The sequence below is a fragment of the Acomys minous genome (genome assembly GCF_964271855.1).
Source record: "Acomys minous genome assembly, chromosome: 14".
Taxonomy (NCBI): Eukaryota; Metazoa; Chordata; class Mammalia; order Rodentia; family Muridae; genus Acomys; species Acomys minous.
In genome coordinates, this window is record NC_140496.1 from 65,808,124 (window position 1) to 65,825,472 (window position 17,349).

Genomic DNA, 17,349 nt, shown 5'->3' on the forward strand with positions numbered 1-17,349 from the left:
CTCCCATCCCCTGCATGCCTGACCACAGACTTTGCTTAAGAAGTCTTACAGACTTCTTCTCTCTCTCACACACACACCAGTTCCAAAGCCTCTTTTCAGTCCAGATTTTTTTTTTCCTTAGTGTCTACTGTCACATGCCTGCATTTGGGCAGAAAGAGTAAAGAAAGGAGGAAGATTGTATAAATGTTTTTATTCCCTCAGACAAGAGGATGAGATGAAAGATGAAAGCTATACCCAAGCTTTACGAACACATGGCTTGGGCTGAGCCCAGAGCCTTTCTATTTAACTCTCCCTACGCCTAGGCCTGGGAACTTGTAGCCTCCATACAATCTGTATGTGAGCAACTCCGGCCCTTGAAGGCTTCAGCTGCCAGCCTCTGTCTGCTAACCTAGGCCTAGAGTGTTTTCAGCCTACCAAGACTTACTGCGGAATAAGCTCACCCTTTCTAGCTCTTTCTGAACTCTGGCTGGCTGGTTCAACTCAGCCGTTCTGGCTCAAAATTCCTCTCCAAGCTGACTGATTCCATCTGGCTTCTCTCTGCTTCTCACTAAATCACTCTGCTTGGGAAGGCTGCCTCTGAACTCCACAAACTGAACTGCCTGAACTCAGCTGCTCTGAACTGTACAGTACCATCTCCACAAACTCTACTGGACTCTCCTCCTCCTCCTCTGCTCTTTTTGTAGCTTCTCTTTCCTGTCTGTTCTCCTGAGAGTTTGGTGTATCCTATCTCTGATTCATCCTGTCGAATCTTCCTGGGATTTGTCACTTTGTCTGTCCCTCAATAGATATCATTTGGGATTAAAAGTGTGTACTAAGGGCAAGTCTGTATTCCAGCCTGGTCACACGGACCTAGGTCTTTGGATGAGATCCCTTGCCAGAATAGCATGTTGCTCTATAGAAAATATACTTACTGGGCACCCACACTTGTTGACACCAAAGAAGCTGCTAGGTCTACTTACCTCATCAATCTCATACAAATCTCTCTCCCTATTTTCTGGATGAGGGAGGAAAAAAAAAACGGTTCAGATCCCTTAGACAACTTACCAAGGTCCTCAGAAAGACTGTGCCAAGAGTCCAACTCTCGTCTTTTTAAAAATATTTTATTTAATTTTTAATTTATATTGGTGTGAGGGTGTCAGATCTTGGAGTTACAGACAGCTGTGAGCTGCCATGTGGGTGCTGGGAATTGAACTCGGGTCCTTTGGAAGAGCAGGCAGTGCTCTTCACCATTGAGCCATCTCTCCAGCCTCCCAACTCTCGTCTTTATTGTTGTTTGTTTTTAAAAAAATTTTTTTCATGTATTTATCCATTGAAATACAGTGTGCACACGGAGGTCTGAGGACAATCTGCAGGAGTCACCTCTCCCCCTCTACCCTGTATGTCCTGTGGCTCACACTCAGACCCTCAAGCTTGGCAGCAAGCCCCTCTACACACTGAGCCACCTCTCAAGCCCTGTTGTGTTTCGTTTACGACAGAGATTGTGTATCTCTGGAGAGTCTCGAACTCACCATGTAGCTGATGACGACCTTGAACTTCTGCTCCTCGGTCTATCTCCCCAGTGCCCCCCAGTGCGCACCTACCGTGTGCTGAAGAGCCAACCCAGGGCTTCGTGCATGCTAAGCAGCCATTCTAGCAATGGAGGAACACCCTCAATGCCCAGTGCCTCTTTGGAACTCGCGCTTTTCCACCGTCCTCAAGCACACAAGTGCATCTTCTCCACACATCCCTTCCTCCCACCTCCCAGCTCTCTCTCTCCTCCCCCCTGTTCCTCACCAATATTTTATGACATGAGAAATGTCATTACAGAGATACCGAGTGCTTTGCAGACTTGCAGCAGAGAACCCTGCCCTAGTGTGGGGGTGAGAGAAGGTTCCAGGGGAGTGACATGCTAAGAGATGAGGAAGAAATAAGCAGGAAGGGGAGCTGAAGGAGAGTGGGGCAGACACCTCACAGAGTGAATGGCCTGAGAAGAAAAGGCTCACAGTGGCAGGGGACAATGTGCTTGATGAAGGGCGGGCCAGGGGACTAAGAAAGAGTAAGCTTGAAAAGTAATTATTTTTTTTTTTGTTTTTGTTTTTGTTTTTGTTTTTGTTTTTTGTGACGGGGTTTCTCTATGTAGCCTTGGCTGTCCTGGACTCACTTTGTAGACCAGGCTGGCCTCGAACTCACAGCGATCCACCTGCCTCTGCCTCCCGAGTGCTGGGATTAAAGGCGTGCGCCACCATGCCCGGCGAAAAGTATTTCTTTTAGGGAGAAGATTCTGAGCACCATCCCCCCTGTACCCACAGTCACCAAGAAATACACTAATCGTGATCTTTTTTCTTTTTTTTTTTTTTTACAATAACCTTATTGGCATTTTGGATGACCTCTCTATTGTACACGGCTGTTCTGTGTCTAGCTTATAACACAGTCTACAGGCATTAAATGGCAGCCCTTACTCTCCACTTCCTGAAGCCTTCTTTCTCGCTCTAGTTTAAGCTGTAGGAGGAGGATTGCCATCAACTTTATAAGCACCTCTGTCCTTTCATCCAGTGACCTTTGAATTCCACTTTACCAGATTTCCTTCCGCTATAGGCACTGCAGTAAATCAAATTGTCCTCAAATATGTCCATGCGCTAAGACTCCAGCCTGTAAATCTGTTATCCCACACGTCAAAGGGGGACTGTGCAGGTGTAATTACGGATCTCCTGAAGGAGACGTTATTTTGGGTTATCTAGGGAGGCCCAAGGTGATCCTCGGAAACCTGATAAGGGAGAGAGGGATGCATGTATGTCAGAGGCAGGGGGTTGAAGCTGCTGAGACGTCCTTGAAGATGGGGGAAGAGGTCAGGGTCGCAGAAATAGCCCCTAGAAGCCGGAAATGCAAGGGAACAGCGGTGGGCTTGCCTGCAACCTCCAGAAGGAATGGAGCAATGCGCATGCTTTGATTCCTGATCAGTGGTCTGACGTCAGACTTCCAGTTTCAAGTACTGAAAGATAACACATGTACTCTGTACCGTGTCACTAAATTTGTGTTCATTTTATTTAACATTAGTGCAAGGTCATTATCGTGTACTTGTCTTAGGCCTCAGCAGACCGCACCAAACCAGAGTGGTACCATGGCTGCTGGGTGCCAGGTAACTAAAAAGAGCCGGGGAACCAGCGGAGACTCTCATGAGCACCAATTGAAAAGGGTCCAGTCAACCTGAGTGGGCATGAGAAGGAAGCCCTCTCTGCTTTAACTGGAAGTGGGCGTGGGTAGCCTTGAAACAGTGGCTTCTTTTCCCTTCATGTTTCTGCTGTCTCCAGCGTGAGGTGGTGAACAGGACGCAGCTGGTCACCCTACAGCCACCATCAGGAAGCAGAGAAGCATGCCCACTGGTCCTCAGCTTGCTTTTTTCCTTTTGGTTCAGACATCACACCATGGGATGGTACCACCCACATTAAGGAGTAGTCTTCCTACCTCATGAACTCTTTCTAGAAATGCCCTTCCATCCCAGGACTTGGGAGGCAGAGGCAGGCAGATCTCAGTGAGTTCGAGGCCAGCCTGGTCTACAAAGCGAGTCCAGGACAGCCAAGGCTACACAAAGAAAGCCTGTCTCGAAAAACAAAAAATAAATAAATAAATAAATAAATAAATAAGTAAATCCCTTTCAGACAGACCTAATAGTTGTCTCCTAGGCCACTCCAAGTTAAGTCAAGTTGACAAGTGAGAGTAACCATCACAGACCTTTAAATGTCATTCACTGAAATGTTTGTTTAGCAGTTTGTTACAGTAGCAGTAGGAAACTAAGGAATAACCAGTCTTGGGGAGGGGAGAGCAAACGCTTAACTCTTGAGTTGAAGTCTTTGTTTCTTCTTGTTTATGTCGTGTGGTATAATAGGAGAGCAAGCCAGGCGGCTCCTTGAGAGCTGGGAGATACTGAGATGGTCGCTACAAATTGGTGCTAGGCCTCCAACAGATATTCCTCTTTTCACCCCCCAACAAATGTTTGCTCTCAGGGCACTAAGGGCTCTTGACATGGCATGATTTTAGCTAAGTGTTTTCCTCTCCCTTGAACAGCCCGTAAATAGTGATGCCATCAATTCCCTCCTAGTGCTAATTAGGTTTGTGGTGCTGGATGCTGCTGAAAGCGTGTCTAGGTTCAGAGCACTGTTGGGCGCTGGGCAGATAATTGTTTCTGGTACAAAATTGTTCAGCATCCTACTGTTTCCACCTCTGAAATGATGTTGCTTGAGAGAGGAAAGAAATACCTCACCTGGGAGTTAACTACTTAATGCCTATTAAAGCTGACACACGTCTGTCTTGAAAGGCTCAATGTGGGTTGTTTACCTTACTTCGGACATCACTTCCACTTCCAGTTTGTAACACAGCAGCTGATGCTGCCCAATAAAGGTTTGGCATTTCAGCACCAGCTGAGCTAATACGTCATAATTATGGGGTTTTCCAATGTATCCTAAATAGGCTGTGTAGTGTTCTTTGTTCACAAGGGTCAGGGGAGTACTGGTAACTGACATTTTTCTACTTTATAACTCTATACTACTTTATATGCTTTACGACAGGTTTGCATTTCAAATCCTCAGCTCTTAAGATGGTACAGACTGAGAGAGTTCAACTTCCGAAATACTTTATATATAAGAGCTATCTATTGTTTGACAATGGTAGGGGTTAAACTTGGGGTCACTGGGATGCTAGACTAGTACTCTACTACTGAGCCAGAGCCCCAGCTCTGTTAATGTTTTTGTTTCACAGTTTAATTCATTTTACTCTGTGTACCTACATTATATGGGTGGACGCCCTGTGCCGCAGCAGCACCCGTGTGAAGGTCGGGGTACAGCCTTGGGCAGTCTGTGCTCTCCTGCCACCATGTGGGTCCTGGGGACCAAACTCAAGTCATCAGGCCTGGCAACAAGCGCCTACTGGCTTCAGTTAATATTGCTTTAAAGCTAGTATTTATGAGACATATGGCAAGCACTGCTTTAAAGCGTATGCACATGTTAAATCAAAAATAGGCACAGCCCAACCCTAATGCACTGCATTTGTTTGTTTATAATGTTCTCAATACATAGCTGGCTTGGGGTGGCTCGTGCTGGGTGAGGGTGGAGAAGGATTTCTAAGGCTCAGGACTGTGGTTCTATAGTAATGGCTTCCATTCCTAGGTGTGACAGGTAGCGCATGAAGGAATTGGGGGAAGCAGAGGAATGTGTATAATTAATGGACAAATGCCCCAATGCAGGCAGGTAGATCTCTGTGAGTTCGAGGCCAGCCTGGTCTACAAAGTGAGTCCAGGACAGCCAAGGCTACAAGAAAAATCCTGCCTCGAACCGCCCCCACCCCCGAAAAAAAAGTCCCAATGCCTCAGACCCTGAAGGGTTGGTAAAGCCTCCCCCAGTGTGCGAATGTTGATGGAGTGCCCAGGAAGCATGGACTGCAGCTTCCTCTTCCAGATGTTACTGCCTGAGACTGCGCTACTCCAGAGACCTCGGAGATGGCTAACCCTGCCTTTCCTGTGCTCTACATATTAACCACCATGACATTCCTGGTGGCCATGCTGTACGTGCCACTCCATCAGCGCAGGCGTGGCTCGCCTGATTTCAGCTTTTTCTGTACCTGCGTCTGTGTGTCTGTCTCTCATTCCCAGGACACCACAGTCTGGCTCCCAGGACCAAGCTGTGCAGGACTTGGCCAGGAATCGTTTGAAGTCCATCTGTCTCCACCATTTTACAAAGTAGGAAAATAATAACCAGAGAAGTAAAACAGAAAGTGCTAATAGTGTTGGTGGGTGCCTGGAGGGGGGGGGGGCAGGTGGTGGTGGTGGTGGTGGTGGTGGTGGCTGCTGCAGTGGTATATGCTTTTAATCCCAGCACTTACGAAGCAGAGGCCAGCAGATCTTAGACTTTGGTCTAAGAATGAGTTCCAGGACAACCAAGGCTGCACAGAGAAACCCTGTCTCAAAAACAAAAACAAAAAAAAAACCCAAGACAAAACCAAAACAAGAAAGCAAGGGCTACCTTGCTCAGAGCCTGTCTTCCTTGAACGGTGTTCTTGGTAATTGTAATATCTTGAGTCTGGCTGAAGCAATCTTTTTAAAGCTGCTATGTACATTAATGGAAGTCAAGACAGCAGGCTCCTTTCACTCCAGTGAGGAAGGCAGTGCGGCCTCTCAGGACGGAGGTCTCATCTTCCAGGTGTAGGAGTACAAGGTGTGGCTAAAGAGCGGAGACACCCTTCTGTGGCTCCTCTGGAAAATGGCCAGGCATGCATAAAGACAGACACATAGCCAGCTCAAGCTAGGTCAGGCCAGGATGAAGACTACCATATACTGAACCCATTTCAAGACTTCAGAGTGGCGGTCCATGTCCTTGTAACATGCAAAGTAATTCTCCTCCTCCTCCTCTTATTTATTTATTTTCTTTTTTGAGACAAAGCCTCCTCAGGGAGGCAGAGGCAAGCAAATCACTATGAGTTTAAGGCCAGCCTGGTCTACAAAGTCAGTCCAGGAGAGCCAGGGCTACACAGAGAAACCCTGTCTCTGAACAAAACAAAAAAAGGGACAGGTCCTCATTGTGATCCCAAGCCATCCAGAAAAGCAGATTCATTTCATTCAGACTCCAAGTGTATACTGATAGAGCTCAGTGCTGGAGAGCTGACTCAGGGGTAAAGGGCATTTACTGTTCTTTCAGAGGACCCAGGCTCATTTCCCAGCACCCACATCAGCTGGTCACAACCATATGAAACGCCAGTTCCAAGGGACCTGACACCTTCTTCTGGTTTCCAGGGGCACTGCATACAGGTACACACACACACACACACACACACACACACACACACACACACACTCCAATAAATAAATTTTTATATAAAAAATACAGGGCCTGAAGAGATGGCCCCGTGGTTAATAGCACTGACTGCTCTTCCAGAAGACCAGGGTTTGATTTCCAGCAGGCACATGGTGGCTCACAACATTTGTAACTTCAGCTAGAGGAGATCTGACACCTTCTCTGACCTCCACAGGCACAAGAGATGCACATAGTGCACAGACATGCATGCAGGGGAAATGGCCCATACACATAAAATAAAGCAATAATGAAAAATTTCACAAAACTACAGTTTCAGGCTGGCCATAGTGGGACACACCTTTATTCCCAGCACTCAGGGGGCAGAGGCAGGCAGATAGATCTCTGTTGAGGTCAGCCTGGTGTACATAGTAAGTTCCAGGACAGCCAGTGCTACATAGTTAGACCCTGTTTTCAAAAAAACAAACAAAACACACAGCTTCATTGTGTCACTGAGACAACTCTTGTCTGAGAGGTGTGCTGTGTGGGAAATGTCCTCTCACCGTCTTTTCTATTTCTGTGCTGGTGTGGGGCTGGAAATGAGGCTCGGTCAGTGGTGTGCTTGCTTAGTTTGCTTCCTAGTGCCTGCAATCCCAGCACACCAGGGGTGGAGGCAGAAGGATCAAAAAAGTTCAAGGCATCCTCCATTTCATAAGGAGTTTGAGGCCAACCAAGGGCACATGAATCCCAGCCTCAAACAAATTACAGTTGTCTTTTTAAAAAGTAAACCTTAGCCGGGCGGTGGTGTTACACGCCTTTAATCCCAGCACTCGGGAGGCAGAGGCAGGCGGATCGCTGTGAGTTCGAGGCCAGCCTGGTCTACAAAGTAAGTCCAGGACAGCCAAGGCTACACAGAGAAGCCCTGTCTCGAAAAACCAATTAAAAAAAAAAAAAAAAGTAAACCTTAACTGAGCACAAATGTGTTCAGGACCTAAGACAGAATATTCCAATAAACGTGCACACACAGATAATCTTCTCCTAGGTCTGCGCATCCTGTGTGTTTCCCTTTCTGCTATCCGACATCTTTTGCCCTTGGAGGTCATTTTCATATTGACTTGTGTGATCTTCATATAGTACTAGAAAATTGCAGGATGTGTGGCCAAGGATGCAGGTTTGTTTTCCTCTTTTCTAACACCCCTCTGCCAAGCATAGTGCCTCTGCCTGATGACTTTCTCCCTAGACTATTGCAGATATATTGTATTGCACATATATTGGACACTGTTTAGCTTTTCTCTAAAATGTTTCATATGTCCTGGGCGAAGACACTTGCGGTTCTCCTCAGATCATTTCATATGTATTAGACACACGTGTTTGACTTCTCCCCAAGTTATTTCATACGTATTAAACACATCTCCCTCTTTACGCCTCACTATCATGCTGGCTTTCAACTTGCCTGCTACTCAAAGCTCTTTCCCACTTTCAGACCTTACACACTTGTCACCTCAGCCCAGAACCTTCTGTCTCTTTGCATAGCTGACTTTGGGTCCTTGGGGTCCCTCAGGCTCCAGCCAGAAATGCTTGTCCTCCAAGAATTCCTTCCTGCCTCGCCAGTCCCAAGAAAACCTTTGCCCTCTTTCTAACATTATTTCTCTCGGTGTCTTTTTCTAACTGATTCCAGGTGGCCCTTACCACCATTCACAGTAATATACAATAGCTCTAAATATCAGTGGAATAACAGATGTTTGTAAACCAGTTACAGTCGTAGCAGGCACAGAGTGATATGGTAAGAGATTGGGGTTTTTATTCTTTTGTTGTTTATTAATTTGGTTGTTAAGACAGAGTTCAATGTGCCCCAGACTGACCTTGAAGTCTCTATATAGCCCAGGATAATCGTGAACTCCTAGGTTCTCTTGCCTTCACCCCTTGAAGGTTGACACGGCATCTTTGTGCTACCTTGTTCATTTTACACCAGGGCTTCATGCATGCCAGGTTAGCACTTGACTAATGTCCTGAGCATATTTATGCCGATTGTGTCAATGGTTAATTTTTTACATTTTTTTTTCAGATAGGATTTCACCATGTAGCCCTGGCTGGCCTGGAACTTGCAGCGTGGAACAGGCTAGTTTCCAATTTGTGATCCTCCCGCCTCTGCTTCCTGAGTGCCGGCACTGTAGTTGTATGCCCACCTCTTGGGCTTTTCAGATGGCTCAGCAGGTAAAGGTGCTTGTATCAAGCCTGCAGTAGGTCTCAGGGACCAAACCCCAGTCCCCAGGCTTCAGCAGGAAGTGTCATTACCCCCTGAACCCTGTCACTGGCCCGGGAGTTATTAATATAACACTTCTTTAAAATCGAGGCTGTTTAAAACCTTATTACGAGCTGGGCATGGTGGCGCACACCTTTAATCCCAGCACTCAGGAGGCAGAGGCAGGCAAATTGCTGTGAGTTCGAGGCCAGCCTGGTCTACAAAGTGAGTGCAGAACAGCCATGGCTATACAGAGAAACCCTGTCTCAAAAAAAATAAAAATTAAAAAAAGGAAAAAGAAAAAAACAAAAACCAACAACAAACAAAAAAACCTTATTATGAAGGCTGGAGGGGTGGCTCAGTCAATAAAAGCACTTGCTTTGCAAAGGTGAGGACCTCAACTCAGCTCCCCAGCGCCCACACTAAGAAGCCAAGCACAGTGGCTCACACCTCTGATCCTGGTCCTGAGGAAATGGGGGGGAAGACAAGCCTGGCGTACATGGTCAAGTTCTAGGCCAGTGACACACTGTCTCACACAAATGGAAGGTGCCTGAGGACCCGGACTGGAGGTTATCCTATAACTCCATGTACCTGCACCCGCCCACACATCCTCTCACATGAATGTACACCGCCCCCCCCCACCCTGTCCACATACAACAAATTTATCATAAGAATTCATTCTCAAAAATCAATTGTTTTCCAAATGGGCCAAGGTCAGTGGCTTATGGTGCAGATTAGACCATCTAGGGTGACAACAGGGTTCCAGGGGACTAGATGATAAGACAGCAAAGAGAAGGTGTTCCTCCAAATGTTGGCTTGCTCAGTTTTGGAGACTTTTTTAAAAACAGTCTCTAGACAAATAATCTGCAACAGCTGCTCACCACATTCATGCCCGCTCCTGGGAGAACCGTGGCTCTAAGCCTGACTATAAATAATACATCCACCTGGCTCTCAAAGGGAGGATTGGATTGATCTGTTGCTCCATCGCGGTTTCCCTGCTGTCACTCCACAATGACAGGACGAAGCTGGGCCACTACACAGAACGAGCTACGGTTACAGTTATGGACACCGCCTTCCTGGGCAGCCCACAGGGCTGAGATCCAGGTAGCGGGTAGGGTTACCAGCTCGGAATCCAATGAAGCCCTCACAGGGAAGATCTGCATCACATTACCTCTGCGAATATTGTGATCCAGAAGAAGAAGAAAAAAAAAACACGTAGACTGGATACAAAATTCCCTGAATATCTGACCCTTGGGTGTGGGCTTAGGACTTATTTTGAGCCAGTTGCCTTTTTTTTTTCCCTCCTCATGGATAAATAGAAACCCACAACTAGAAATAGAGGCAGAGAAAATAAGGATTAAGAGTGAAACCAGGTATTTTTTCTGACTGCTCTTAAAACAAAGACAGAAAGCTTAGGTTGTATCTGATGTTCCCTGTGAGTTTTCAGTGCAACCCTTGCTTAAAGGGACCCAGGAGAAGCCACACACCACAGTTCTGAAGGGGCCACTTTTGTTCTCTCCTTCCCTTGCAACCAACTACCAGTGGTTGAAAGAAATAAAATATGATTTGCAGTCCAAGGCTGGCTCATCTGCATTGCAAGGCTCTTCACTGTGTGATGTTGGGTCCCCAAGATGCAGGTGAGTTTCTCTGCGGCCACCCCTGTTTCACCTCTTGGTGGTGACTGTCACATTGCTTCGGCTGAGGAGTGAGCACCATGTTACTTTGTGCAGAACAAAACATGATGGAACAGGCCCTCAAGGCTCCTGACTCAATGCCAGGCACATTCTAAAGGACAATATAGGAAGGAGTAGGGAGGGATGGCCTCACCACCGCCTCCACCAGGTAGGTCTCACTGTCCTGTCATTCAGCACCATGGAGCTCAGAAGTGTGGGCTTAGTATCATGGGTGAGGGAGGAGGCTGAACTAATAGGTACCAGATTGGGAGCAGAGTAGAGAAATGAGGATCAGTACGGGTTATCCTGGCTTTCTCTTCCACAGCCGGGTCACAGGCATCTTCCCATCTACCTGGCTCACAGAACATGGAATGGGGACTACTAGGGTCAAAAGATGGCTGTAGAACTGGATCTGATGTTTCAGGGACAGTATTTCCAGCCATGAAGGGGGCTAAACAGGAGGATCACAAACTCAAGGTTGTGGTAGACTGCAAAAATGAGTCCCAGGCCAGCTGGGCAACTTACTGAGACCCTGTCTCATGAAGCCCCAGACGCCATCCCCAGCATAAATTCGGCATGATGAGGCACACTTGTAATCCCACAACTCATGAGGTGGAAACAGGATGTACTGGCTAGTTTTACGTCAACCTTTGATAAAGGCTAGAGTCATTTTGGAAGAGGGAACCTCAGTTGCCACTAGGTTGTCCTATAGGCAAGCCTGCGATATGTTTTCATAATTAATGTTTGATGTAGAAGGGCCCAGCTCAGTATTGGTGTCTTAGTTACTGTTCTATTCCTGTGAAGAGGCATAATGATCAAGGCAACTTAGAAAAGAAAGCATTTGATTGAGGGCTGGCTTACAGTTTCAAAGGGAGAGTCCATGACCATCATGGAGGGGAGCATGGCAACAGGCAGACAGGCAGACAAGCAGGCAGGCAGGTAAGCAGGCAGACAGGTAGGCAGGTAAGCAGGTAGGCAGGCAAGCAAGCAAGCAGACAAGCAGGCAGGCAGGCAGCCAGGTAAGCAGGCAGCCAGGCAGGCAGGTAAGCAGGCAGGCAGGCAGACAGCAGGCAAGCATGGGGCTAGAATAGAGGCTATGAGCTTATATCTGATCCACAAATGGAATGCAGAGGAGAGAGGAAGGGAGGGAGGAAAAGAGAGAGAGAGAGAGAGAGAGAGAGAGGGAGGGAGAGAGAGAGAGAGAGAGAGAGAGAGAGAGAGAGAGAGAGAGAGAGAGAGAGAGAGACTGGGCTTGGTATAGGCTTTTAAAACCTCAAAGGCCATCCCCTAGTGACATACCTCCTCCCAAAAGGCCACACCTCCTCATCCTTCCTAAACTAGTCCACCAACTAGGGACCGATCATTCAAATATGTGAGCCGATGGGGGCCATTCTTATCCAAGACATCACAGTTAGCAGTGCCACCCCCGTTATAGTGGCCCTGGGTACTTTAAGAAGACAGGCTGAACAAGCCAGGAGGAGCAAGCACAGCATCCCTCTGTGCACTCTGTAGTTCCTGCCTCGACTTCCTGTCCCAACTTCCCTCACTGTTGGAGTGTGACCTGAGAATTGTAATATAAAATAAGCCCTTTCTTCCCCAAGTTGCTTTTGGTCGTGGTGGGTTTTTGTTTTTGTTTTTTCAAATCACATCAACAGAAATTCTAAGACAGAAATTGGTACCAGGCGTGGAGTATTGCTGACAGACCTGACCATGTTTGGGGGAGGATTGTGGAAAGGCTTTGGAACTTGGGGCTGGAAAAAAAAAAAAAAACAGATGAATGTTCAGAGTTTTAAGGAGCTACCGTGGAGGCTTGTAAGACAATACTGGGCGATGCAGATGACGGAGGTATGGGCTTTCAAAGTATCGGAGGGAAATAAGACTCTGTCGGGGCTGTTCCAGTGGTATTTTGAACTAAGAATCTGTGGTTCCTTCTGGTGAGCTGGGGCAGAAAAATTGGCTGTGATTACGAGACCAGACGCACCAACGTGAAACCTTGCTTTGCTAGAACAATCGATGCTGGTCAGTTGGAGCTGAGAAATTAGTGCCGTAAGAACTAGGCCAGCATCACTGAGGATTGTAAACCTGGGTTGTCACACGGAAGCTGTGGTCCAGACGAGGCCAAAACTGCATCTCACGCTGGCAGCCAAACTTGGTAACGTGTAAGAGTCACTTACAGGTACTGGCTTTAAAGGTATAAAGAGGTCATGGAGAGCAACTGAGGCTTGGAACCATGAGGCAGGTTCCTGAAGAGAGCCCAGGACCATGGGATGACCACAGCATCATCAGCTGTAAGGTAGAGCTGGCCCGAGACTGGAAGACGAGCTGTGTGATGAACAGGGCAGAGCTGGAGAAATGAGCACTTTAGCACCTGCGGGATCCTGATTGGGTTCCGGGCATCAAGCACTGACCTTTTTTTTATGCCACTGAACTTTGGTTTTGCTTGGATTGTGACTATGCCCTGATTATTTTCTCTTGTAGTAACAAACTGTTCAGCCAGCTAGCCAGGGGTGGCGCACACCCTTAATCCCAGTGCTTGGAAGGAAAAAAGTAGGCATAGCTCTTGAGTTTGAGTCCAAACCAGGTCTACAAAGCAAGTTCTAGGACAGCCAAGGGTACACAGAAAAATCTTATCAGAAGGGGGGGGGAGGAAACCTATTTAACCATGAATTCTTAGGAGAATATGAATATTTTGGAGCCTGGATATTTTAGAGAGGTTTGAAATTTGAGAGACACTTTGGATGTTTTAAACTACTGAACTTCTAAAAAAAAAAAATACTGAACTTCTAAAGTGTTTGAATGTTTAAAGACCATGGGATGTTTAAAATTTAGAATATATTTTATATTGTGCTATTGATGGATATGACATTTTGGGGACAAGGAAAGGTTATGATTCAATAGTGATGCTTTTGTGCGTCAAGCTAACAAGGTGTCAATTGACCTGGCTAGATTTATGTCAGCTCAGTACAAGCTGAGTCATTTGGAAAAGAGAACCTCAACTTAAAAATGCCTCCACTATCAGCACTCGGGCAGAGGCAGAGGCAGGAGGATCGCTGTGAGTTCGAGGCCAGCCTGGTCTACAAAGTGAGGTTAGGACAGCCAAGGCTACCTAGGGAAACCCTGTCTCAGAAAAAACAAAAAAAGAAAAAAAAAATGCCTCCACTAGATTGGCCTATGGGCCAGCCTGTGGTGTATTTTCTTGATGACTGATGACTGATGTAGAGCGTAGATCACTATGGGTAGTGCCGCTTCTGGCCTGGTGGTCTTAGGTGCTATTAAAGAAAAAAGGGGTGGGGGCTGAACAAGCCATGAGGAGCAAGTCAGTAAGCAGTGTTCCTCCATGGCCTCTGTTCCAGTTCCTGCCTCGAGTTCCTGTCCTGACTTCCCTCAGGGATGGAGTATGATCTGCGAGCTGTAAGATGAAATAAACCCTTTCCTCCCCAGATTGGTTTTGGTCATGATGTTTTACCACAGTAATAGAAGCTCTTACAAAGACACAGAAGAATCTGAAATTCAAGGTCAGTCTCAGCTAGGAAGGCTGGGGATGTAGCTCAGCGGTAGAAAACTTGCCTGACTGTTTCAATCCCCAAGTGCTATAAAACAAAACAAAACAACCCACGACCCAGTGATGAAAACAGTCCTCCCAGGGTGTGAAGTTGTGTTATTATTAACCCGACCTAGTAAACAGAGGAAATACCACCTTTGCCCCTACACTAAACGCCGCCTTCCCTCCCCACCCCCATCGAAGACATCTTTAAATGATTCCTCAGACTCCAGCTGCCCACTGCCAGCCATCGTCTCTCCCACAGGCAACTTAGTGGGCTTAGGCCAGCATTTCACCATCCAGTCCAGATGTTATGACGTCGTAAACCACACTTGGAAGAGCTGTCGGTATGGTGGGCACTTGCCCACCTCGGCGCAGGGCTGGCCTAAGGTGGTGTCACAGGCTGGGCCTCTGTGGCTCCTCTGCTCCACAGAGTGACTGTGAGCCATCGCTGAGCACACAATGCTCAGGTCACCTGCCGGGGACGTTCTGGCCCCAAAGTTCTGTTGGCTTCTGATGGGAATCTCTCAGATTCCAAGACTGAGCTGGGTGTTAACAGGAAGATGCTCCAGTTCTTTCCAGCCACCTGTAAGGGCTCATTATGATGCTAAAGCAAAGGATGTGGGCGCCTCGCTCTAGCAAAAGGCCTCACGCTTTTTGGGTGTATACAGGCGGAAACAGTGGTGGTTCTGAAGCTGGGTTTTTTCCTATGTGTGTAATGAGAGGATTCTTTGGGCTTATCTTCGTAAGGTCTTCCCTTTGCTTTAGACAAAATTGCCGGTGTGTGGGGGTGGGGTGAGGGTGTGTGTGTGTGTGTGTGTGTGTGTGTGTGTGTGTGTGTGTGTGTGTGTGTGTGTGACTGTGGCTGGGTTGCAACATCATGTGTGTGGTCAGAGGACAATTTTCTTTCCTTTTTCTTTTTGGTTTTTTGAGACAGTATTTTTCCGTGTAGCCCTGGCTGTTCTGGATTCACTTTGTAGACCAGGCTGGCCTCCAACTCATAGAGATCCACCTGCCTCTGCCTTCTGAGTGCTGGGACTAAAGACATGTGCCACCACCATCACCTGGCAGATGACAACTTTCAGGAGTCGTTTTGAGTGGCTCCCAGGGGTTGAACATGGGGCATGGGGACAAGCACCTTTGTCCACTGAGCCAACTCATCATTTTATCTTTCTTTCTTATTTATTTTCACTTGTTTGCTTATCTAGCATCTATCTTCTATTTATGTTTTCTATCATCTGTCCATCCATCCATTATCTATCATCTATCTTCTATTATCTATTTTCTATCATCTGTCATCTATCTAATCTACTATTTACCTATTTTCTATCATCTATCATCTCTATCTATATATCTATTTTTTATTAATTTTCTATCATCTATCTATATCCTATCTATCTATCTATCTATCTATTTATCTATCTATCTAACCCTGACTGGCCTGGAGCTCACTATGTAAACCAGGTTGGCCTTGAACTCACAGAGATGTGCCTGCCTCTGCTGCTGCTGGGATTACAGGTGTACGCCACCACGCCTGGCCTCATCTTTTATTTTTAACCTTGTGCTTGCTGCATTCTCTGTGCCTGGTGCCTCACATGCCTGATGTCCTGCCATCATCTAGAAGGCTGGTGTACAAGGCACTCTCATTCCTATTTTTTCAGAAGAGACGCAGACCCAGAAAGGTTAAAAAAAAAACCAAGCACAGAGACACATGCCTACAGGCCCGGCTCCTCAAGAAGCTGAAGCAGAAGGACCTCCTGAGTGCAGGAGTTTGAGGCCAACTAGATATAGTGAGTTCTCATCCTAGAACAACAACAGAAAAGATAGAAACGAAGAAAGAAGGGAGGAGAGAAAGGCCAAACGACTCTAGGTGCTATGCAGCTAATGAGTGGAGATGCAGGGACCAAACCCAGGGCTGACTCCAGCTTTCCCTTCCTGTCTGTCTTTGTCTCTCCTGGGAGACTTTTCCTCCTGCCCTTCAAATTGGGTATGAGTAACCCATAATTCTGATCACTCAGACATGCCTTGCCCACTCTGCAGTCAGCATCCGCCTCTGTATAAATCACTTAAAGTAATCCTGTGCCGGCTTTCTTTTCCTCCCCTCTCCAAAGCAGTTTTCACTTTTACAAAAATCTGGGCTCTGTAACAGTGGCCTCCAACTACAAATGAAGGTTTTTGTCTGATGGTTCCCAGATGTCCTAAGTCTCCCTTCCTCTTGGGGAGTTTATTTCAATTTTTTTTTTCTTTGTCGAACATATTATTTTAGCCTTTGAGGTTAACTAATAAACCACAAGCTCTCATACATAAGAATTTGGATAAAGAAGGACCTCAAAGATTGTTCCTTTAACCCATCATCAGAAGGGTGGGGCCAACCAGTGGCTATGGTCACCAGAACCAGGCTGGTGTTCTTGGGAAGCAATAGTCCTGGTCACTCCACCTGAAAGCTGAAAAGGGTTTTATTACTTCCAAGGTGCTGTTCACCAACAAGCAGAGGGTCTTCTACATGGATGTTGTGGTTTTTCTTTAGCCAAAAGGATTTTAACCCAACAGTAGCCAGCTGTGCTTTGACCATTTTCAGAAATGTCTCCTAGACACTTGGCTGCCACTACCCTGCCTGCCGCCTGGGCCAGGGCAGCTGCTGGGGACTTGCTGAAGCGAAGCCTTTCTGGCAAACCTCCTGCTTGGGTCCTAGCAGAAGAGGGAACGTTTGGCTGCAGCCTGTCTTCTAGCTGTTCAAAAGACACCCGCCCCTCCTGGGCACATTTCTGTCAACCCTTCTATGGCAGTGGTTCTCAACCTGCCTAATGCTGCGACACTTTAATACAGATGCCCATGATGTGGTGACTCCTGAGCATAAATTTATTCTCTTTGTTACTTCATAAGTGTAATTACGGATTGTAAGTCAAATCTCTGATATGTGTCCACAGGGGGGGTCGAGACCCACAGGTTGAGAACCACTGTTCTATGCTCCTCTAAGAAATACAAGAGGGATCTGCCGGAAGACCGCACAGGGGACAGAGCACTGAGGCATAGCATATATGAGGCGGAATAAGCCAGGCAGAGAAAGATAATTACTTGATCTCATTTATCTGTGGAATCTGGAGCAGCTAATCTGAGGCCGGGAGATGGCTCAGTCTG

At 46.9% G+C, this 17,349-nt stretch overlaps 1 protein-coding gene across 2 annotated transcripts in view; it reads left to right on the plus strand.

Moving 5' to 3' along the window:
• Nucleotides 1-14,671: 14,671 nt before the first annotated feature.
• AKNAD1 (AKNA domain containing 1) overlaps nt 14,672-17,349 on the plus strand; it is a 40,844-nt gene continuing 38,166 nt past the window's right edge. For both annotated transcript variants that reach the window (XM_084757022.1, XM_084757023.1), the window contains exon 1: nt 14,672-14,799. The gene's annotated coding sequence lies outside the window, so the exon portion shown is untranslated. The remainder of the gene's footprint in view (nt 14,800-17,349) is intronic.